The following is a 25,549-nucleotide window of genomic DNA, read 5'->3' on the forward strand; positions in this document are numbered from 1 at the left end:
CATTACATAAAGTGGGGGACTTTGCCCACCCCCCGACATGGGGGGTTGTGCCCCCCCCTATTTAAATATACCAACTCCGAGATCGCACTACAGTACCGAAAATGGCAAAGTAACGGAAGTGGCCAAGCAAATTATTTCCCAGGGAAAGAATTCACTTAAAAGCTGCTTCGCTATTTTGCCTTTTTGTTCTTTTACGTTCAATCAAGATGCATTTGACAGAATGCGTCTTCGATCATGTAATAGGAACCCGTTAATTTACTTGTCTGTAATCCATTTATTTTGTCACATACAGAACTTGTATTACAGTCAGACTCACATGCCCTAGGTGCCCAACATAGAGAATGCCCCATTAGAATGTTAACTATTTCTATTAGAGCTGAAATCTCACCCATCATTTAAGACAATCAGTTGGCTTCACTTGTGACAATAAAATCTGCTAGTGCTGTGAATATGCAATGCAAAATAAATGGTCCAAATGTTTTATGTTCAATTAGTTCTAGGATGTTACTATTTATGCAAAAGTTGCCAGCGTGACACTAAGTAATATATAAAATAACTCTTGACATTAAAGTTTACAAATGTATTTTTCAGTTTAGTAAATATGAATACACTAAAAGTGAATATCTGTGTCAATTTTCAGATGTTTGTGAACATCCAGTGATCTTTTTGCTGAAGATCTATAAAGCATCTAGTGCACTGTATTTACAATGAGAAGTTCACAAGAACATGAAGACCAGATTTGACTCCTTGGTAAACTGCATACAGCGGCCATTGTAATATGCCTAGACAAGTATTTCAAGAAAGATACACTGCTGCTGTTCAGAAGATCAACCAAGCAATTGTTATTCCCTGACTGGGCAGGATAGGAGTCGGCGAGCACCTACAATGTGCTGTAACTAGCAGGAATATAATTAAGTCACAGCACATAGTAAGTAGATTCTAATTCTCTTTACTGTGATTGGTGTGGTATCAGGCTAAAGTGATAACTCAATTCTCTTAGGCTGAGTTTTTGTTAAATAGACTTGTTACTTATTTATAGCTTTTGCTGCTTTTTATTCTTTTTATTGATATTTCAAGTAACTGTTAATTTTTGTAATTTTACCATAGTTTAAATACATATGTGGCTTATCAGAAAAGCTAGGAGTATATTTGACAAAAAGGATACATTTCAAAAACAGCTTCAAAGTGAATTTATATCACAAAGAAATGTTACTGCGCATAACTGGATGGGAAACAGAAAATACACCCCTGGGATTCCACCTGTGTCCCTGCTGGACAGGGGCATCAGGTGCTGACTTGTTGGAACATGGGCTAAATTCTTGGCTAGGCTTGTAAGGGCCTCAGGGCCAATAGCCAAGTAACTTCCTTTCTATGATCCTATGTCAATTTAACATGTCTACTGCCTCTTTATATACCTTACTCTGGTGCATTGTTAGCATGCAGTGATCCTCACTTTATTGCTCAAAACTCTTTTTAAAGGCCCACCCCTACAGTATGGAGAGTAATTCAGAAATGAATGTACAGGAAAAATAGAGACTTTTGTTAACTTGTAACAGTAATAAAACTTTTACTTCTAAAGCATCCTGCATGACAGTTACAAACCAAATGGAAACCCTTTCCCAAGCCTGTCCTTAGAAACAATGCTTACAACTCTGTGACACACAAGCACAAAGGCAAACACAAACATGCACACACACACACACACACACACACACACACACACACACACACACACACACACACACATAAACATAACAAATACATGCACACACATACACAATCTCTGGAAAAATGCATACATTTTCTATAAAATTTGTTGTTGATACAAATAAAGTACAATAATCTCAACAACAAACAGTATATGACCATGCATAATGATTACTTCAAATTAAAGTTGTGCAAGTTTTGCCTAAGTTGCAAAACAAAATTAAAGTAGCAGTATAGTAGGAAACAGCTTATTTTGTACACTGAGGAGACTAAATGCAACAATAAAAAATATACAATAAAACCTATGGTAATTCATTCTTAAAATAAGAAAATCATTGTTCATCATAATGTTAGAAAATGTATTCTCAGCAAAATAAATCTGGAAATACTGTTGTCTAAATGACTACAGGATATAATGCTTAAATGACTTGGAAGAACTTGTATCAGTCAACTAGGAAAAGTCCCATCCTAGAAGAATACAAGCTGTTACAAGTTTAATTTGTTTCTACTACTGCTGTAATCCTGATGAAGTTCATAGGTTCATAGGTTCATAGGTTGGTACTAGGCTATCAGCCCTAGGGCCTATACAAGCCTAGCCATAACAATTCCCTGGCTATTTCTTCCCACATTATTTACTTTCCTGGACCCCTGTCTAGCAGGGCGACTGACGTGATCCCTGGGGTGAATTTCCTTTCTCCCATCCAATCGACAAGGTTCCTCTTGAAGAGGTCCAAAGAGGCACTCTGCTTGACATGTATGGGCAATCTATTCCAGAGTCTGGGGAGTCTCTGGGTCAGGAACCTATCCCTCCAGCATGTTTTGTTTATTGTGATGACAAGGTTTAGATCCCTGGAGCGTGTAGTTTTGAGGGATTGGGATTTCTTTAAGTGTAGCATGTCCAACAGCTCTGGGTTTGACATGGCCTTGTATGTTAAGCAGAGATCGCCTCTGAGTAGACGATATGCGACAGAGTATAGCTGGAGTTTTTTAAGGCGGTCAGCGTAGGGCATCTGCTTTAGGCCTGTGATTCTTTTAGTGAGGTATTTCTGAGGCCTTTCCAGTTGTTGCAGATGTCTTGAGAGGTACATACCAAATGGGGCGTTGTATTCTATAATGGGTCTAATGAGGGATGAGTACAGTGGGACAATGACCTCCTTTTTTCTGGATGAAAAGCCCTTTGTGATGAGGTGTGCCACATAGAAGGATTTCCTGACTGTTGTGGCGATGTGGTTATCGAAGGTGAGACCACTGTCCACCTGTGTCCCTAAGTCTCTTATCACACTTTCTGTGTTTAGTGTACTGCCACCTATATGGTAATTCATGGATACATGTTTTTCCCAAAGGGATAACAATACATTTCTTGGCATTGAGCTTGAGCCCATGGCTCTGGCACCAAGCATCTGTTTCTGTAAGGCCCTTTTGTAGAGTATCCACATCATTTGGGGATTCAATAATGGCTCCCAGTTTGCAGTCATCTGCAAACTTTGTTAGCCAGAGTCCCTTAGTGTTGACCTGTACTTCAGAGAAGTAGATGCCAAACAAGAGCGGCCCCAGGACTGAACCCTGAGGTACTCCACTTGTCATTTGTCTGGAGATGGATTTGGAGTCGGCTACTTTTACAGTGTGGGTTCTATCAGTAAGCCATTTAGCAACCCATTGGGTGACATAGGGATTAATGCCCAACTTAGTAAGTGTATCTATGATTCCAGAGTGGGGGATGGTGTCAAATGCCTTGGCAAGGTCTAGATAGGCTGTGTGGACCACCTTACCCTTGTCCATGGCTCTGGAGACTGATTCAAAGAAGTCAATCAGGTTCAGGAGACAAGATCGGCCCTTCACAAACCCAAACTGGGTGGGGTCCAGTGTTTGAAGGTTGCCAATGTCTTTGTTTATAAGTTCCATGATAATACGCTCCATGGCCTTGCAGATAAGGCTTGTCAGACTGATGGGATGGTAGTTTCCTGGATCCAAGGTGGATCCCCCTTGTGGATTGGGATAACTGTAGCTCTGCGCCACTCAGTGGGCACGAAACCTGAGGTGAGGCTATGATTAAACATGACACTTAGGTGAGGTGCCAGTTCATATTGTAGTTCATGTAGTACACAGCCTGGGATGTCATCTGGTCCCATGGATGCTGTATTCTTGGCTTTAGAGAGTGCGTTTTGTACCTGTGTGGCCGTTATTACTGGAATTTGGCAATCTTCCGGTATTGAGATGGGCCATTTAGGGGTGAGAGGGGGTGAAGTTGGCACTGAATCGATCTGCCAGGATATTGGCAATATCCTTCGGATCAGTATATTTAATGCCATTCTGTTTTAGCTCAGAGCAGATCTGAGCATTGCCATTTAGATTCTTGACATAGTTATAGAATGCTTTGTGGTTGTCTTTGGAATCTTTGGCAATTTTATTTTCGTAACTAGCTTTGGAAGATTTTATGAGGCATCTCAGTTTCTTACTGAGGCTAGTAAGGGAGTTTTTTGCACCCTGGGATTTTCCTCTTTTCTGCAAAAGTTTCTTCCTTTTGTTGTAAAGTTTGTTTATGGCAGGGGACCACCAGATTGGCTTCCTTTTTTGGATGAGAGCATTTTGGTTCTATTTGGGATGGCACGATTCATGCATGAGTGGATGTGCTCGTACAGTGCCTTAGTGTAGGATTCAGCAGTTGAACTTTCAGTTCCCGTCTGCATGGGTGTCATGAAGTTTGTCACTTCTGACTTGAGTAGCATGAAGTTGGCTTTGGAGAAGTTTTTATGGTGGTTTCTTTACTGGGGATGGGGGTGGGATGTGGATGTTAAGGGTGATTAGCTTATGGTCAGACCTGACTAACGAGGGGTGACCATAGGTATGGAGCATTGATTTCCCATGTTGGTAATGACCAGGTCTAGGATATTGCAGCCCCTGGTGGGACTATGGATTAGTTGATCCAGGGCATTGGAATTTATGAATTCCAAGAACCGTTATAAAGGTGTTGGGACATGAGTAGTTTTCCCAGTTAATGGCAGGGTAGTTAAAATCACCCAGTATTAGGGTATTTGGTTCTATCTTAATATTTTCCAGTATGTTTAGAAAGGTGTAGTTAGAATCTTGGGGTATGGTGGGGGATCTGTAGCAAGCTACAATTTGGATTGCAGTCTTACCTAGTGTTAGTTGCACTTGGAGAATTTCAGACACATTGTGTTGGCCAACTAGCCTGGTGGTGTGAATATCCTTGGTGAATATTGACACTCCTCCACCTTTAGTGTTTCGGTCCTGGTTTGGTGGCCGAAAAGTGTGGTAAGAGATGTAGCCTGGTATTGCAGGGGTGCTCTCTGGAGCCTTGAACCAGGTCTCAGTTACTGCACAGATATCGATGTTCTCCATTTTTAGGAGTGCCTTGAGAGAGTGCATTTTGAGGTTTAGACTTCTAGCATTGAGTAGCATTACCTTCAGATTTTGCATGCTTGTACCTGTTATGGTGGTGGTTTTGTCCTTTGAAGTTTGCCTGAAAAAGGCACTATAGGGGTGGCAAGAGCCTTAGCCAGTAACCTGAATCCCAGGGGCGACAGGTGCAGACCATCTTTGGCAAAGCATCGTGGTCTGTCAATCATGTCATCCCAGGCAGACAGATACTGGATCCCCTTTGAATGACACCATAAGCTTAGCCAATTGTTGAAGTCAATCATTTTATCCTTATATTGTGGTATCATTCTGGGCGAAGGCAGGATGCTACTCAGGGCTAGGGTCATACCTGCGTGGGCCACATGATCCGAGAGCTCTTCCATGTCTCTTTTCATGTAGTCCAGGGAGGTACGTCTCAAGTCATTCACTCCAACATGGACAATGACAGAGTCATATTTGTACTTGTTGTGGAGTGACTTGAGTGCATGCGTTATGTGGCGGATCCTGGCACCCGACAGGCAGCTGACTGTAATTTTCTCCTTATTCAACCTGGTGAGAGGGACATCAGTGTGCCGGACTATAGAGTCACCTATGACTAAAGTGTTAGGTACATTGTCTTGCCTTAGGGGCTGTTGCTGGGTGGCACACTGGTGTTGTGAACTATGTGACACATTGGTTGTGATTGGTGTTTGTTTGCGTTTCAGCTTCAGAGGTCTTTGTTGCTTGGGCAGGTTACAGTTAAGGGCCTCTGCATATGTGGATTTAGTGTTGCTATATGTGGGTGTTGGTGGTGCGGGTTTAGAAGGGCTATGTGTTGCTTGAGGTGTAGTGTGGGTGTTAACCTTCTCCTCTTGACTGTTTAGCACAATCTTGGGTGGAGAGAGCTTTGCTTCCATTTTGTCTATGTAAGTGCATCTCTCACAGGTTGTAGTGTTGGGTGGTAGGAGGAGAGGGTTGTCTGTGTACATGAGGCAATTGCTGCATTGCCCCAGTATGCCCAGATTCACCAGGTGGACAGGAGAAATCACCGGAAGCTGACCCTTGGACATGCCTGGTTTAGGGCTTTTTTTTTTTTCTTTGTAAAGTATAGGAGCTGTTTCCTTAGCAAGGTACTTTGTAATTATAGGCTGTTTAGTGCCTACTATTAATTTCTCCTTGTTAACAAGGAGAGTTCAGTGTTTGTATGAGTTTAAGGCTTCCTAGTGCTTTCCAGCAGGTATTAGAGAAAGTGCTAGTCACAGGGATGCTTAAAGGTAAGATTGAAAAGAATGCACTCTGCAGTGTGCACTAGAGAAGTTAGATGTGAAAGTAGGTAACTTGAGTTTTACCTGTTTAAAAAGTTAAGGTTTAGTGGAGAGTTACTATTTTTAAAACAGCAAGATGGATTGAAAGGGGTGGTCACTTTTGTATTTTGGTACTATGAAATACTGTAGGATGGCCAATAAATTTAAATAATTGTTCTTTGTGCAGGCAAGGACATCCAAACTAATTGTCCTCAGGGATTCTCAACAAGATGATCAATGGAAGTGACTATATGTAGTTTTTTCCTTCTATCTATAAGGTAGTCAAATGTTTGACTTGCCAAATGAAATAATTGTGCCTGGGCAGGACTCATATAGAAATTAATTACTTTGATTTTTTAATAGGTATAGTTTCACCTTATCTGTTACTAGAGTATATTATTCTAGATCAAAATGTAATCAAAACCAAAGCAAGCTACGCAAGACTTGCTTGCCAGACATGTATTTGTCTGTTATCTTGAATGTGTACTTAAAGTAGACATCAGACAATGCAGCAGTGAACTGTAGACTACCCTGACTGAAATCATTTTGCACTTCTGTAGCATAAAGCAGATCGACTGTATGCAAGGCTCCAGAAAAATTTCAAAAAGTCATTTAATTAGCCTCTGATAAACCACTGTTTCTTTATGGAGATAAAACCTAAAGCAGCAGGTGTATACTGACTTCTGAGTTTGCTGCATTTCAGGTCTGCAGAGATATCTTGGATGCAAAAAAAAAAAAAAAAAAGCAATTGAAAGTAGCAACTAGTTGTGGGTTATTACACATGTTGTTCAGCTAGTGTTATATAAAGAAAAGCACATGTACCACATTCTTCAACAACTGCACATTTTATACATATGGATTACAAGGAAGAATTTGTATTCATGTTATATATGGCTCAAAGTGCAGACACACTGTAATTATTTGCATGCCATTTATGAAAGATTTATCTCAGGTAAACCACCTAATGCAGGAAATCATTACATACACAGAACAGCACTACACTAAAACCAATGCAACATTCAAAACTATTCTTTTATATAGGACGGCAAGATGTCTCTGCACAACTGAATGTGGTGAAAAGCCCCCAAACCTTGACATTTATATATATTAAATCCATGGTTACACAAGCCAGGAGAATGTGAAAAACAACCATAACCCTCATGGTCTTCCTGTTCTCAGAATGCCGAGTCAAAATAAGAGCATTTAACACATTTTTATTTATTTGTTAATGTGTAAATACTGGAGTAGAGCAGAAATCCACATGGAACTTTTTCTGACTTGGGGAAAGGAGCATAGACTGGTAAAAACCCTTACCAAGAGTGACATAATAGGCAAATTCAGGATGAAGAGTCAAAGTCTGGACTACATGATGAAACTTATAATCAGATCACAGCCTTACATACATGCATGCATACAAATATTTCAAGTAATGGCATGGATGCCCTTCTAATCTCCCTTAACTCTGTGCAGTAACTGTTAGACAATACTAAATACACAAGATACACTTGGAAATTGGCTATATAAACCCAATAATCTGATTCAATGCAGATTTCCTAGAAAGCACACACTTTTGTAAGAAACAAGGATATCACAGCTTGTGTGTACATATGTAATAGTTTATAGAGAATTGCACCAGGAACCTCATAAACAGAACTTCCCTTCATCTTACAGGAATAAAAGTATACTGTTTTTAACAGAAAGCAACATTGACTTTGCTGACAGTAGTCTGCTAAAGAGTTCAATTAAAACAAACCAGTTAATGTATGTAACAACATGACCTATGTTAATTGTATGACAGCTTTTGCCCAATTCATCACATAGTACCATCCTGTACACAGATACACTTTATAATGCGCAGTGTGAAATGAAAATGTTTTTAGTCTTTTGATTGCTAAAAGCTGGTAGTCATATTAACCATATAGATGTTATAAATAATATATACTGCAATGACAAATAAAGCAATTTACATTAATAATGGCTGCACATTACATTTGTGAATATTTTCCAAAGGCAGAGACTTTTTTAATAACTTTTAAACAAACTTTGCATTGACAAAATTTGTTTTTGGAGTGTCTTTGTAGCACAGTGTAAAATGTTTTTGTATAGAAAAGATTAGGCAGAAGAAGTCAAGCAGGTTACCCTACATTTTTAAACCAAGATAAACTGCATTACTAAGCAAAACTACATGGAACATTTTAATAACAACCTTAGTGTGGTAGAAACTTAAGATTCAGAGGAAGTAATAATTTTAAGTAGCTTATCCATTGTCTTATAGAGATATTTTAAATGTTTTGGACATTTGTCTCTCAAGGTGTGGTAGTTACTGCAGCACCTGATCACATAACGTAAACTATTTTCAGGTAACAAGGCTGCCTTGGAACATGTTTTTCACCTGTGACAACATTAAAAGCTGGTCTCTTGAGTAAGATACTGCCTAATAATTGATCATAAGGAGCAGATTAAAGTCCTAGGAATGAGTGCAACAGTAATGGGAAGGCAGTAGTTTAAAAATAATAATTTGTATGTTAAGAAAGTCAGGAAAATGCTTTGAATGTAATGGGCAACCAGGTAGCTTTGGCCAGAGAGGGGAAGGGGTACTTCTGGTTGTTGTATAATAACCACATTTGTATAGTCTGTTAACTGCAGCTTGTAGAGATTTAGTGTCTAATGCAACGTCTGCTTTGATTGCGAGAGCATTCTTCACTGTTATTCTTGTCCTCCAAGCTTGCTGACCATTAAATTGCTGCTGCTGCTAGTCATTTGTTGTCCATCACTGGGGTGAGAACAGTCCATGACAAATATATCATACAGGCAGGCATTAGCAGTTATTTCTCTTTAAGGTTATAACTCCTCCTTTTAAATGGGGGGCATGAGACCCACATCATCATGGGAATTGTTACTACTTCTTGTGTAGGTGCATACATTCATGCTCCTGCCATTGAGGGCTAACATGTTTGCAGCTTGGTGAGTTGAAGACATATCTCTCCACTCCAAGCTGCACTCCAAGCATCAATAGCTGTCCCTTCTTCAAGTGGTTGTGGAGCAGGATGGACCTGCTCTGTTCCTCCTCAGGACAGAAATGCCCACCCATCCTCGCCCCACACACACCAACTCAAACAGTCATCAGTGTCATTATATGAGATTCACTAAAAGTTGATACTAACACACACAAGAATATTTATTTCTGCAAAGAGTGTTCCCCCCCCAAAAAATACAGATGCTACACCGTATGAGGAATTTATAAAGAAATTATTCCTTCCTGACAGGTATAATACTAAAAGAACATAGCAAAAGCAAGGCACAGCAGCAAAAGCAGTTGTTAAGTGACATCAAAACTGATGATTCCAATAATGATTTTTGGGTTGTAAGTAGAATAAAAACTGACGATTCCATTAATTTTTATCAATCATAACTGTAATGATAATGTAATCCTTTAAAAAGCATGTAGGTAACAAAGCATTTTTGGTTAAACCAAACTTGCCAATAATAACATAACAAATGTTATTACTGTCACTTGCTGGTGAACTGCATTTTGTTAGAGTAATATCACAGCCTAGAGAGAGTGATTCTAAACGTGTGAATCATAGCCTTGCACATATTTTATTAATTCTGATACTGGAACTTCAAATGATGACAGCACCTGTGAAGGCATGAGGCCTAGCTCTGATATGGTCTGACAAGGAGTCTAAGATAATGGATTAGGGATTCATACCTGGATAAGATCCAGGCATGTGTTAAAGGGTCTGACTGGAAGAAATAGACATCTGGCAGGAGTTGGATAACCACTTGTCATTCTTGACAGGGATCACCTGTTCTGACCTCCAGTGCAGACACAGATACAGTGACCTACAGAAACTTATGCCCAACCCGCTGGCTGAGTGGGTAGATCAGACAACAGCAAGAAGGTCAGAGTTCTATAGTAAGTAGTTCTGTTTTTTTTGGTCAATTTAAACATAATTAAAAAAATAATAAACTATAAGAAGGTTGCATAATTAAAGGTATTTACAAGAAATATGTGTAACTGCAAATATGTTTGTGTATCTTATTATAATGCAAAAGAAGCAAAAACATATCTGTACAAAGAACTGCATATGTATATAAGTATGGAATGTTTATATGATAACATTTTGTGTATAAATACAAATGTATATTTATCAGTAAAGAAATATATGCAAATTGCATATATGTATCTGTAAAACGGAGATTTACATCTGCATGAGTACACTTATAATTTTTATGTATATAAATGTATCTATTTACACAATCAAAAAATATTCGCATTGCAACATCATTTAATTTACAGTAGGTATTACCTTAGTTAGTAGTTGAACTACATACAGACCATTTTTGTAAAGAAAGATTGTGTTGGCCAGAAAATATTTATTAGTATGCAAATTGCATAGTACAGTCATTTCTTCTCAATACTAACTGTCTGTAAAGGATGTCCGAATGTAGTACTACACCCTAGTCAAAGTATAGGTTGGGGATGAGAGAGGAGTGTGCAGTTTCAGGTGAATGATTGGCACATAATTTAGCGAGAGATAACCAGTAATATGACTTCTGCATACATTTTAAACACTCTTCTTATATGCTTACAGTTACTAAGCAGAAACTTAATGCCCTCATTACTGGTTTGAATTATAACAGCAAATGTGTTTTGCTTAATGAAGGATGATTTGAAAGGAAGTAAACCCTTTCAATTGTTACATTTTTATGTGTGTGTGTGTGTGTGTGTGTGTGTGTGTGTGTGTGTGTGTGTGTGTGTGTGTGTGTGTGTGTGCAACTTCTGCCTCTGCTTGAAGAAAATTCATAGAGTATTAATAAATCTGCAAGTTAGATATGCAAAGTAGAACTTACAGTGAAAGTGTATAAGATTTTATAAAAGACCTCTCCTCCAAGCAGACAGACTGTACACTCATATTAAAAATGTACTCCTACTGCCTCTAACTTGCATTAAAGGAAGTATTGGCACATAATGAGAATTTACATATGTGAATAATTGTTACTTACTAGTGGTCAACAGCAGTCAACAATGTACAAGATTTAATTGGTGAGGATGCTAGTAAGTTTCAATGAAACTCTTTCCATTAAAAAAAATGCCAAGTAATAAATGCTGCCCTAGTCGTCACTGTCCACCACAGCACCACAGATCCTATCCCCCATCAAGTAGTAGAAACGTTTGAGGTCTTGTGGACATTGGACATTTGTTCGGCTGCAATCCACTTTATCCCCTTCCAGCCCTTACCCTCTCTCGTACAGTGTCTTACCTACTTCCCACCCACACTACCCTCTTACATAAAAAAAAAAAAAATGAAAAAATAGGGTAATTTATTCGTGATTCATAGCACCCGTCCTCTCCCACTTCCTTCAGCACAATCGCCTTGATATTTTCCTTCTCGGTTCATCTCTTTGTTATGTCTTCCATTTTTCAGTCTTTCCTATCTCTTTCTTTCCATTCTTTTAAGAAATCCATCAAGGTGCCCAAATAAGGATACCCCTAAATAAAACATTTAAAACTCTTTATTGTTTTAAATATTGATGTATTGTCTGCTGCCTTGCATAAGTTTTTCAAGCGCGACTGCCCATATCTGTGTTTGTCCACAATATCAGCTTATATACAAAGTCGTACGAGGTCTAAGACTTTCACATAACCCTTTTCTTATACTTAGTGATTAACTTTGGGTACTTTATGCTGTTGCCATAAGTAGGTGTGTTTATGAAAGTGTATTCACACTTCCTTAGTCACAGAGAATAACCTGTGCTCACTGTACTTGCATATAAGCTTAACGGCACTTTTCACATATGACCACTATGTAAGAGTGAAACCCGGGACTATGGGTACCACCCTTAGGCTTATGTTATGTATGATTACCCCCCCTAACTGAAACTAATCAACTTATGTATTGCATATTTTTTCATTTATAGCAATCATGTTCAAAATGATTTGTTAATGCAAGGAAGCATAAAGCACATCAGGGTTTTCTAAGCTTAGTCCACATTTATTATTATTATTATTCTAAATTATATCTATCTGTATTGCATAAGCCTATTTCATCACAAAAGTAAGAAAATAATGAATTAAGCAGCCTCCATTCTTTCCACACATTTGGACACACCACGGGTATGTGAACATATAGTCAACGGAAGTGAATTCAACACACATCACTTTTTGCAGAAGATCATAGCATACATTTTTCAAATATTAGTTATTTATTCAGTTTAATGAATTCCCTTTCATTCTATGCTTTTTTTATCTGGATTTTAATACCTTAACTCTAAAGGGTTAACTTTTTTATTACAGTACATTTCCTTAGCCTACAACCCTTACCAAATGGTGTACAATTATCCAAGTCTAACTGCAGTCTTACCAGTGCAAACTTATATTTTAACAGATCCATTACTTATTCAGCACCCTTTCATTCTTGACAAGTACAGTTATGTCAACTGCATAAATAAAGATGGCCAGTAGTCTAATAATGTCTTCAGTTTCAGGTGACATCTTGTTTGGAGTCTACATTATATAACAGATTACTTACAATCCAGACAATACCCGCGGTAGTGGTGCGGCGGTAGCGTTCTTGCCTCACAGTAAGACGTTGTCGCATTCGATTCTCAGCTAGAGCGTCTTCTGTGTGGAGGCATGCATGAATGGGCATGCCTTTGTTGAAGGTTGTGTGTCAGGGCTGGTAACTCAGCACGTAAAAATCCACTACCAAACATTAGCGGACTGGAGATCCGCTGTGGCGACCCCTAACCGGGATAAGCCGAAAGACACAACAACCACTTACAATCCAGACAATAAAGGACTTAAATGACACCCTCATCTGATTCACTTGCATAGCTTTACTTCCTTGCTTCTCCTCCCATTATCCTGAGGTAGCATCATTCCACTGATATACAAATTGAATCAAATTTATTAATTTATATAAAAAACTTATAGCTTTTTATATTGCTCAGTATTTCTTTCCTTCACTATATCACAACCTGCAGATCTTCCCTGTCCCCCTTTCTTAAATAATACAGGGACTGCTCTAAGATTTCTTATTATTCCTTCTATTAGCTACCCTATACCAGTTCTCATCTTTTTCTATAAAACTCGCATTAGATTATTGGTGGAATACTGGTCCAGTGCGTCTCCATTTTCAACACTCAGCAAAAGATTCCCCAGTTTGAGTCTTCACCTGGGTACCATCTTTTTGGAGTCTGAATGTACTTCCTGTGTTTGTATGTCTATGTGGGCATTAATGACTTGAGATATACTTCTCTGGACTATATGAAGGCAGACATTGTTAATCTATGAATATGTGTGTCAGGCTTGTATGTACCTTGCATTGATCAGCATTCTACCATTACCGAGGATGATGCCGCAGCATTAACAGAAGATGATTATCTTCAATAATTGACTTAATTTCTGGTGCTTTTCCAGGGGAATTCAATATTTGTCATCATGGGAGGACATGGGTAACAGACCATGTTGCTTTGCAAAGGATGGTTTGCACCTTTCTTCAGTAGGTTATGAATATTAGTTAAAACTTTATCCACCCCCATAGAGACTTTTTTAGGGCAATGCCAAATTGACAGACATACTGACATAGCAAATAAAACCCAAAGAAACCCAAAGGTGTTACTGCTCAATGCCAGGAGCCTAAACAAGAAACTCCACACTCTACAGACTCTCCACTCTCTGGCGAATATTGACATCTGTGCCATTACCACAACATGGTTTAAATCTGTAGAAAGTACTTTAGCAGTGCAAGGCCTCAGTGTCTTCCACATATTTTGGCCATGAGCTGCACAGACAGGGACAAAAGGTGGACGAGTGTCAATCTATATTATCATCAAGCATGTGGCTAAACAGGACGATAGCCCAGAAGTTATTCATGTGGAAATCACCACAGACAAATCCTGTACTATATCCTAGCAAGCTATAGGTCAACCTCTATGTCCCTAGAATACCATAGCTCTACCTAGATTTACTGGAGACGCACACCATTAAGTCAAATATCCTATTCACTGGAGTCATTAACTACCTCTATATAGAACCCAAATATACTGAGGAAAAAGGCAGGACCAAAATACTCCGCACTGTTTAATTTCACATAGATTGAGTGCTTTTGTCCACAAACAATGGATTTCTTTAAAACAACACATGAGTAAAACTGAATTAATTTATAAAATGCTCCAAGACCCACATGACCAAAAACAACTGATTAATTAACAAGTACAAAACATTTAAAGTGACAATGTTCAGTGAATACAAAACTTGATCCGATGTTTCTTTTGAATAAATAATTGTTAGTGCTAAAAGGTGATTTAGAAAAAACACCTATTACCTAAAAATATATAAAACCAACATCTAGCAACGTTTTTCAGTACAGTTGTCGGATAGCATAGGCTGCCTTTAGTTTCAACACACTGCTAATTGAAACCATTCCATTTAACCCTGGAAATGAAGTAGCATTACATTTCAACTGCCATCTAAGTTCTTTGTACTGGAGGAAGTCATCTGAAAACCAACCCCTCTGACCTAAATCCACATGGTCAATGATGAAAAATTTAAAGAAATGGGAGGAATATTTTTGAATATGTTTAAACAAGGTGTTTCTCTCATTCTTTTTATGGATGTCATACTGGTGTTGATATATTCTATATCTCAAGGTCGTTTTTGCTTTACCTAAATAAAAACATTTGTAAGATTGGCACTTTGCAACATATATTATATATGACTCCCTTACTATTTATTATAGCAGTACTTTTGTTTTAACTTAATTTCCCCAAACCTTATCAAGTGGAAACTAGCCCCTTCTAGAATATAATGACACTGTGAACAGTGCCCACATTTGACCATTCCTCCATTATGAATAGAGAGGTAGGGTCTTTCAAGTAACGTTTTTAAACAAATATCCTTTTGGTAAAGAATTTTTGGACTCTCACCATATAATCTAACGTGTTCTTGTTTGACCCTCAAAAGGCTCCATTTTTTTTTTGTATAACAGATCAAATGTGAAAATGTAAATTGAAAGATAACACCAGGGCTCTCTGGTATTGGCCTTGGCTGTTCCCTGTATCTAAGTCACTGTTGATAGTTATAAATTGCCCTGTTTTGGCTGCACCAAGCAACAGTGTAAAGTGACCTAGATTATTTTTCTTTGTCACCTTGTTAAAAATGTCACGTAGAAAGAGATCAGGGTACTCTCTCCTTACCAACATGCCTTTTAATTTATCACATTCATCCTGCACGTATTTTGTATTCTTATTTCTTTGTTTTTCCTCGATGTTTACCCCAACAGTCATAATCTAATGTCAGTTTAAGTTTAAAAGCCTAACACAACTCTTTATATGTCCCACAGTGCATTTTCCTATTTAAATTATTTTCTCAAAGTCTGTTCTAAAACATCCATCAATCTCTCTACAAAACTCCTCTTTAATTTGTTTTAAACTGGATCCTACTCATACAGCTTTATGGTCCAAGAACTGGTTTTAGTTATTCCTTCACTCTAGCTGTACAAGTTACCATTATATAAAATATGAAAAAATATTATAAAAAGAAATTCACTCGTTGAGATCAATAAACCCCTGGAAATAAAAACAAAATTGTATAACAGCAAACACCAGAGGAATAAAACAGTGTCATATATTTGTTCATAAAGTTAAAAGGGTAAGCACCTTCACATCTGCTTCATCATACCTTCTACAAAGAATGAAATAGCATTCTTTTATATACACCCATCAAAGAGAGGCAATCAGAATGAACCAATTACTTGAAACATTATATTAAGCCATAAACTCACTCAAACATTCAATTGATCAATTCGAACCAAGTACTATAAAAAAGTGATATAAGATAATATAAAAATACATATATGAAAAAATATGTAAATAAAAATATATATTATATATGAAAATAACTCAACAGTTATCACTTTCTAAGGCTTCGTCCCTTTAGAATAGGTCTTAATGGGACTTTTTTTTTTTCATTAAGACCACTGCCCTGATCTGCTCTTAACCTAATCATCCAGTTGACCTCCCTCGTTTCAGTGAGATTCCTGATATCACCCATCGGACACTGGGGTTTATCCTATCAATCACCATGAACTTAAAGGAGTGTTTCCTATCAGTGGTGATAACATGTTTAGACAAGGCATTGCTGGCAGAAGCATAACGGATACTGTATAATTGCTCCCTAATCCTGTCTTTCAGAGGTCTATCCATCTTGCCTGCAGAAAATGCTTGGCAAACCATGCAGCTGGCAAGATAGACCATATGTGGGGTCATACAGGTTGCATGCACCTTAAAATCAAACCTACTTCCATTGTCAGGATGTTGAAAGCATCCACTGTTGTCCACATATTTACAAAAATTACATGCTCCATATGCCAATGTTCTGGCTTCACACTCAGACACACAAGGTTTATGGTTGTCTGGGTAGCATAGTAGCATTTTTATATTTTTCTTATTTGTATATAAGAATCTAGGAGTATCACCTACAAGCCTCTGGATGCTAGGGTCAGTGGTTAATATGTTCCAGTGTCTCTTAATAATGTTCATTGCCATCTTAGTGTCAGTAATGTAAGTCAGAGGAACAGAAATATTAGTAGGTCTAATGGGAGATGATCTCCTGTCATTGGACTCAATGAGGTGTTCAGAATAGTATGGTCTGGCTATGCTGGATCTAAGTGGGGTAATGCTACATAGTATGTCATCAACTTCCTTCTCTTTATAGCCTCTATCTGTCAGCTTGCCTTTCAAGCATAACAGCTCAGATTTTTTAAAACCATCATCTGTCCCATTCAGCCTGGAGGCTGTCAGCCACTGTCCTTTGACTATATTCTTGAACACATGTGATAGGTGCATGCTCTCTCTGTGCAGCAAGGAATTCCTCTAACAGGGTTTCCTATATATACCAGTACAAAGAACCATCAACCTGTTTGGTTAAAAGCACATCCAAAAATTTAGCTTGATTGTCTGAGTAGTGCAAAGACAATTTAAAAAAAACTAGTAGAGGAGTTCAAGTCTTGATAAAACTTGACTAACTCATTAGGACGACCTGTTCAAACAAGGAACAGGTTGTCCATAAATCTATAATAGAATGGGACATACTGATGAAAATTGGGTGTTGAAAACATACATTCCTCTTCCCATTAAGCCATGACCATATTGTCATAGCTATGGGCACTGGAAGTGCCCATAGCTATGCCATTTCTTTGTTGGTAGTAAACACCATCAAAGACAAAGATATTATTCTCGAGCACTATTCTCATACAGAGATCTATCATGTGACACACTGAAGGATCATAAGCACTGTATCAACTGAGTTAGAATATATAGTTAGGGGGGTGTTACTAAAGAATATTAAAGCAAAACTAAGCATTATAATATGAAATTAAGTGGGGGGCTTCTCCCCCACACACCCCCATTGTGGGGGGCTATGCCCCCCACACCCCCCTAACTATATATTCTAATTCCAGGGTCGCACTGCAGTGGGGAAGGGGGCATATCCCATTTTCTTGCCAATAATGCTTGTCGGTCAAATGAACTGTCGGGCAAATGAAGTGTCGGTCAAATGAAATTTCAGTCAAATGGGGTCAGGCAAATGGGTGTCGGGCAAATGAAAGTTCGGGCAAACAAAGTAGACCCATGAAAAAACATCTATAAATAAAAATATATATTATATATGATAATAACACTCAACAGTTATCACTTTCTTAGACTCCGTCCCTTTAAAATAGGTCTTATTGGAACTTTTTCATTAAGACCACTACCCTGACCTGCTCTTAACCTAATCATCCAGTTGACTTCCCTTGTTTCAGTCAGATTCCTGATATCACCCTCGGACACTGGGGTTTATCCTATCACTCACCATGAACTTAAAGGAGTGTTTCATATCAGTGGTGATAACATGTTTAGACAAGGCATTGTATGTAGAAGCACAATGGATACTGTGTAAATGCTCCCTAATCCTGTCTTTCAGAGGTCTATCCATCTTGCCTACATAAAACACTTGCCAGACCGTGCAGCTGGCAAGATAGACCACATGTGGGGTCGTACAGGTTGCATACACATTAAAATCAAACCTACATCCATTGTCAGGATGTTGAAAGCATCCACTCATCAGGACAACCTGTCCAAATGAGGAACGAGTCGTCCACAAATCTATGATAGAACAGGACATATTGATGAAAATTGGGTGTTGAAAACAAACATTCCTCTTCCCATTGAGCCATGACCTTATTGACATAGCTATTGAAACTGAAAGTGCCCATAGCTATGCCATCTTGTTGTTGGTAGTAAACACCATCAAAGACAAAGACAAAGATAAACTGTACTTTTTGATAAGTTATCCTGCTATATACCACCCCAAAGACACAATTTTCGCTTTCTTTTTTCTTACAAAGGCAGAGTTAATATTTCCTGCTTTTGTTACAACAGTATTTGCTAACATACAAGGTTATAATATCTCAAATAAGTATTTTCTCTCTTTTGGTGTTTGTGGTGGTTAAAGTACTAATATTGTCACATGGATGTCTTTCTATGAAAAGACTAAAAACACTTAACCTAGTTTTTATAATTACATGATCTAAAATGTCTGTTTTTATGGATTTAGTAAACAAAATACAAATACTTGTTCATTCTTCTAGGGAAATTCCTCAACTTTCCAACATTTGTTTGTTGAAAAATTTCTCATATTTTGTTCAGAAATACTTGTGCAATCCAAAATACTTATAATATCATATTGTTGTACTTTTACAATTCCAGTATAATAATCATTCAATGATGAAAGAGCTATTCATATTCAAAGCTAATAATTTCAGTGAACAAAACCTTAATCCTTTCCTCCTACTGTTCCTATCTCCTTTTTTCTTTCATTTAATTTCTCTCTTCATTACTATTTCTACATTTTCTACACCATCAAACTTTTCTCCTTGCAAAAATCATACTTATTAGTTAAAGCTAACTTTATTTTAAAATCTCACTACTTCCTCAATCTCAATTGAAACATGATTAACATGTTTATTCCTGAAGTAAATTATAGTTCTTCCTTCATTAACTGTGATCTAAGATGACTAATCAGCATTTCACAAGTAAACAATCTGGTCGCTTGCATCATCCACGAAAAGGAAATTTTATTGACTTCTTACATGGCAGACCACAACAAACTCTTGCTGATTCAGTAACAGCTGGAGCATAAGTACATTATGGATGAGGAAATAAATCACTTTTTTTGTTAGCAGGCATTCAATACCATTTTCGTATAACCAGCTCTCAGTGAATCCTGCCCAACGTGTAGACAATTGTTAACTTTTTATGAGGCAATACAGACTTTTTTATGGTTTGTTGACTGGATTAGTGTTGGTTGTCTTCTTTCTCAAGTCAAAGTTCATTGACACTTGAAATAGTTTTCTTTAACTTCAATGTTTTCCAAGTTTATGGTCATCTGAATTTGAATACTTCTCTCTCCTAATATATGGCTTCTCTGACAGTGAACTTCTGTCATGCCTAACCTGTATTCAGCTTGGATTGCAGTTACCCAAACTTTAGCTTTGGGGAAATAGTCTTCCTCATTTTGGGAATTCAGTACTTTCTACAAGTGTAATTGGTAACTGGGACAATGTGTAACATTGCCCATTTCTGGGACTGGAAAATAAACTCACATTTTCCAATACATTGACTACTGTCCTATTTTCCACAGTTGCTGACAACTTAAATATAGCAGTGTTACATTATAATTTTTACAGGGTTTTACAGAATTTAGCTAGTGTTTCAGCCTTATTAGCGATGCTTTCTAGTGTCCATTTAACATTTAACTTCATTTTGCAAGATATTTAACTCTAGTTTGAGAACACATAATTATATGTGTCAGTGATGTTGGTATCCTTCTTCTCAACTTAAAATGTTGTCTGTGGAACAACTGACTTCAGAGATGGTAGTACTCTGACTGAATTCTGCGATCTTTCCTCGTTTTTTCTGTCAGGTCCCTCCCATTTTATCTTCTATCATGTCCATTTTTACCTGGAAGTTTCCCTTATTATAATTAATTTTCTTGAACAGATTTCTTGTTGTTCACATTTTATTGTCTTCTTCCATTTCATTGCATCGCTCATGTATACATCCCTCATCTACTCTTGTTATTATCAATGAAACTCTGCATTAAAGTTTTACATGATGTACCCTATCCCCACTGTCTTTAGATATTCTTCTTTCCTTGGTCATTTCTAAAGTCTTCACAGTAATTTTGCCTTCTTAATATTCTGTTTAGAATTATTTTTGCCACTTCCTGGTTAATGTCTGAAACTTCTGTCCATAGTTTTTCATACATTCTGTTCACCATGCCTAATCCATTTTAACTGTCCTTCACTTCCAATAGATGTTCATTTGTTATATTGCTCAGCTCAAATCTCACTGGCCTAGTCATCTTTCTTGTTTTCTGTAAGTTTAAACTTTACAGTAGAAACTGGATGGCCAAAATTAGCTCTGGATCTTGATTTTGCTAACTGTATAAAACTCTTTCATCTCCGACTAACCATGATATTGTCAGTCTTATTGTGGTAATATCCATTTGATGATATCCATGTGTAAAGTCATCTGTTAGGCTATTGCAAGATAGTGTTTGCAGTAACTTCTGAATTACCTTGACAGCACATCAACAGTCTTATGTCTGCCAAACCTGCATACTACTCTAATTTATTTTTTTATAACAACATTAGCAATTCAGTCACCTACAGTGAATATAATATCATGTGGGAGGATTATTTCTGAAAAGTGCATGCAGCTGTGTCCATTCTTTCTGTGCTGGTGTTGAAAGCAACACATTGTCTAAACCACAAAGACTATCCTCTTTGACTGAATATACCACAAAATTCAACTAGTCTAGCCATGAGAGCTGACATTGCCACAAGGAACTTTCAGATTCTCTTCACTTTTCTGTGGACACTTTGACTGGAAACTGTAAAGTGTGTACTACTGCTACATGTGATTTGCTATGGCAAAAGCCCATGACTGGGTGTGCATATTGCTGAATTTAACCACAGTTGCAATTTGGTCACGAGTGTGAAGCTCATTGAATAACTTTACACATTTTCTCTATGCTGCTGTTGGAAACAACACACAGGTTAAGCAATACAACCCATCATGTTTGACTGAGTACAGCAGAAAATGAAACTAGTCAAGGCCTGAGAGCTGACATTGGTGAAGGGAACTTTTTAGTTTTCTTCTTTTTTCTGTGAAGGCTTTGAGTGGAAAACAGAAAGTGTCATGTAGTTTGCGATGTTCTATGATAATCACTTTCTCCTTATCTGTAATACTAATACACATGATGCACTCACTAATATCTGTCAGTAAACAATTAGTGTCACTGATTTCACTGGACTGCTTGTTACTGACAGAACTGACATGACTGACTTCTGTTCTGGTACTTCTCTGTCTTTCTATGTTATCTCTTGAGCTGCTGATTTCGATGATAGTACTACTCTGATTGACTTCTCTGATGGCACTACATTCATTTATAGTGTCATCATTCACACCTGACTCTCTGACTGCTGGTTAAAAAAAGAAACAAATATCAAGAAGGATATCTTCTGTTGCAATACAACAAAATAAAATGCAATTACATTTGCCTCCATTGAAGGGCATACTCCTACAGAAATCCAAAAAGTTACATTGACTAAAAAAAAAATCACAGGGAAACACAATCTACACACCAGATGCCTGCAAACCCACACCAGAAATGCAAAGTACACTACACAAATTACTAAAATATATCATCTCACTCATGAGCTTAATTCACAATATCCTAGACAAGTTCTTTACCACAGGAATTAGTCTCATACATATCTGAACTATATTACATAATCATCCAGAAAATAAGACATTGGGCCAGATTCAATAAAACCTACACTAAGTTTACACTGTTCTGAGTGAACAGACAACACAGAGATGACTTGCACCTTCTTCCTCCTAATTTTAGTTTTCCTACTGTTATTGTTGCAGCTTTAAATATTGACAGGGATTCATAAAGGTTACCACAAAGTGTAGACTACATGTACACTTAGTGTAATCTTTCTGAGTGACTAGAAAACACAAAAAATGTGATAAGAATTTCATTAAATACATATCCTCTACAGGCTTTATTGAATCTGGCTGGTGTTGCTCTCAGCTATTATGACTTACTTTTAAAGAATGAACCTTCTCCATGTTTTAAGGCCTTTCTGAAAAATTTGAAAAGCGACTGTTGATGTAGTTCTCACTTGGTTCCTGAAGATATGACAGCAGTTTTTCCTAACATACAGCAACTGTTGTTTTAATACAAGGCTTTTAACTGCTGGTATATAATCAACAAAATAAATAAATGTCAAGTATGACTGACTTAGCCAATGGACACAATAACACATGTTCCTTATTCGAAAAAAAGTGCTGATATAAAATACTTCAAAAATGACTGCCTATTCAATTCTCCACTCTGGCATGCTGCAGTTACTTTACAAAACTGTTTCTGTCTGTAATCAGTGTTATCTTAGTCACTGCTAGAAATGAACTGTGCTCTGTTACTATATTTTCCCCATTAACTTAACTATCTGTGATATCTGTGAGTATATCCAGAATTCTCAATACCTCATTAACATCTCTATGCAGTGGGGAATGTCACACTTCTATCAGCCTGCTCATATCCTTGTATTACACAAAATTTTCTGAAACAGATATATATATAAAACACATAGGAAAAACAAATTTAAATATTTTGCTAGCAATGAAAGGTACAGAAATGGATAACTGGTGCCAGAGCCATGGTGGCAATCCACTGAGCACAGAAAAAGTCATCAGAGATCTTGTCAAACCCAGATTTGATGAATATGCTTCACCTCAAAAAATCTAGATCCCAGAACCACAAGGCGGAGGGAGACTTAAACCTTGACACGGTTATAAATAGAGCGAGCTGGAGGGACTATCACCATCAGACCCCTCCCCTGCTGTGGAACAAAATCGGAATGTGTGAGGCAGAAGCACCTTCTCTCTCTTTTCAAGAGAATCTTGACCAATGGATGGGAGATTGCAGATATACCCCCCCACTTTAGGCGTCACTGCTTGACTTGACAGAGGCACAGCAAACAAATAGATATTTTTAGTTTTATTCAAACTAAAGGGGTAAGCGAAAGCACATAAGCTAAGGCTTATAAGCTCCCTATTATGCAGATAGCCCACCTATGAACCTATGAACCTATGAACCTATGAATAAAATGTACAAATAGCAAGGCTGTCAGTAGAAAGTATTCTTTACTGTGATAATGCTACATTCATAGTCTTTCCATAAATGTTACTTGTATATTGTACCTTGTACAGACACAGAATTATGTTTTTTGCTAAACTTTCACAAACAAATTGTCATATCTGGAAACTGTACAACATAGACATATATTGTTGAAACGCTTTTGTTGATCTGACATAAGGTATGACATGGCAACAAAAAATTCTTCTTTGAGTGCATGCTTTGTGATATATTTATAGAAATGTGAATACATATACTTAATTTTATAAATAACAACATAAATAATACTGAATCTCTTTTAAAATGTGCAGCTTAGCAGTGCAAAACTGATTTTTCAATATCTAATGTTTCTCCTGATGCCATGCAACACTTTGCAGTATCAAGTACAAATACTTATATACAACAAATTTCATATGTTGATTAAGATCTTAAACAAATGAAGCTGTAATATATAAATGAGAACTGACTGATACTTCTATTTTCTTCTTATGTAAATAAGGCAACTTTCTCATGTCTGTGTGATTCATAATTGCTTTTTTTATACATTTTGCCACTGTGCACTAACACCTTATAACAGGTGAAATACTACCTTTTCTATCTTGCAATCCACAAAGATGCTTGCTTTATATTCTATCTTGGACATTTCCCCATAGTGAACTGCTTATCTTGGCCACACTATAACCACGTTTCAAGTGGCAGTTGCTGGCCATGAAGGAGCAGATTTAGACAAAGAATGTGCCATTTTAATTTTGATGAGCAAGAAATTTTTAATAGCTTTTGAGTGGACAGAAATGCAGTATAGGCTTTAGTGAGCTTGTATAGCCTATCGAGAAGGACTGGGGAGATGAGTGGTCTTGTTATACTTGCACTGTGACCTTCTAGAGACAAACTGGGGATGTGCTGGATGTTTCTTAGGCTTATGACTTCAGGATACTTCAACAATTCCTTGACATTCTCTTCGTAAGTGTGGATTGGTATATTTATCTACCTGTTTTGCCTCAGGAGAGAGCCTAACCATGACTGTCTTGTATTAGATGCACATTTTCCTGAGATACCTGGTATGATAGACTGGAACATGGTGGTGAGAGACCAAAGCAGGCAAGGCTACCATTCCTTTGAATGCCGGGTAGTGTGTGATGCATTGACATCTCTAACATCATTAAAATGTGGTTTCAGTCCAATGATAACTCACCCTCTCTACTTGGATTTACTACATATCACTCCTTGCTGAGGGTATGTCTGTGAGCTTCTATTCTTGTGCAGATCCACAGAAGTCAAGATTTATATGACAAGATAATAATCTCAATTTTCAGCATCCTAGCAACTATCATCAGTATCTCTTACCATATCTCATCCTACTACAGAACCTCATGGTTCAGGCTAAATCTATAGGAAATTACATGGTTTAATCATGTGCCTTATGCTGCATATGTCACTCTACATGTACTTCATGCTTGTGAATATGTATTCAGACATTTGTGTCATCAGATCAGAAACATCACTTCACATTAATCAGTTTTCCGCCATCCATTGCTAGAGTGCCTGTCAGATTGCACTTCTGAGCAATTACGTTGCTTCCTAAGTATAAACATAAGTGGACAATAAGTATAAGGATTACACTGCATCACAGTAGGATTTTGCTGGTATTTTCTGTACTACCCACACTGCTTCCTACAAAGATATAATGACTGGAATTGACCGATTACTGCATTTTTTGTTTCCTTCATCAAATTCTTAATCTTCTGAATTCAACTACCAGTTTTCTTGATGTAGTTAGCTATCTGTTTTCTTTATTTAATAAACTGGCCTGCTGTGTTCATTTACAATTTAACAAAAATGCAAACTAATTCAAACTCTGTTCTAAAATTTTACTAGATAAGTATAATTATCAAATTGTATTTACTAACTTAAACATTCTTGA

The 25,549-nt window shown here is 37.4% G+C and overlaps 1 protein-coding gene across 1 annotated transcript in view; it reads left to right on the top strand.

Annotated features, from left to right (window-relative positions):
- The first annotated feature begins 653 nt into the window (after positions 1-653).
- ARHGEF37 (Rho guanine nucleotide exchange factor 37) overlaps positions 654-25,549 on the top strand; it is a 1,079,989-nt gene continuing 1,055,093 nt past the window's right edge. The window contains exon 1 of the mRNA XM_044067741.1: positions 654-928. The gene's annotated coding sequence lies outside the window, so the exon portion shown is untranslated. The remainder of the gene's footprint in view (positions 929-25,549) is intronic.

Source organism: Protopterus annectens, chromosome 3.part1, assembly GCF_019279795.1.
Source record: "Protopterus annectens isolate FY-2018-M chromosome 3.part1, PAN1.0, whole genome shotgun sequence".
Classification (NCBI taxonomy): domain Eukaryota; kingdom Metazoa; phylum Chordata; order Ceratodontiformes; family Protopteridae; genus Protopterus; species Protopterus annectens.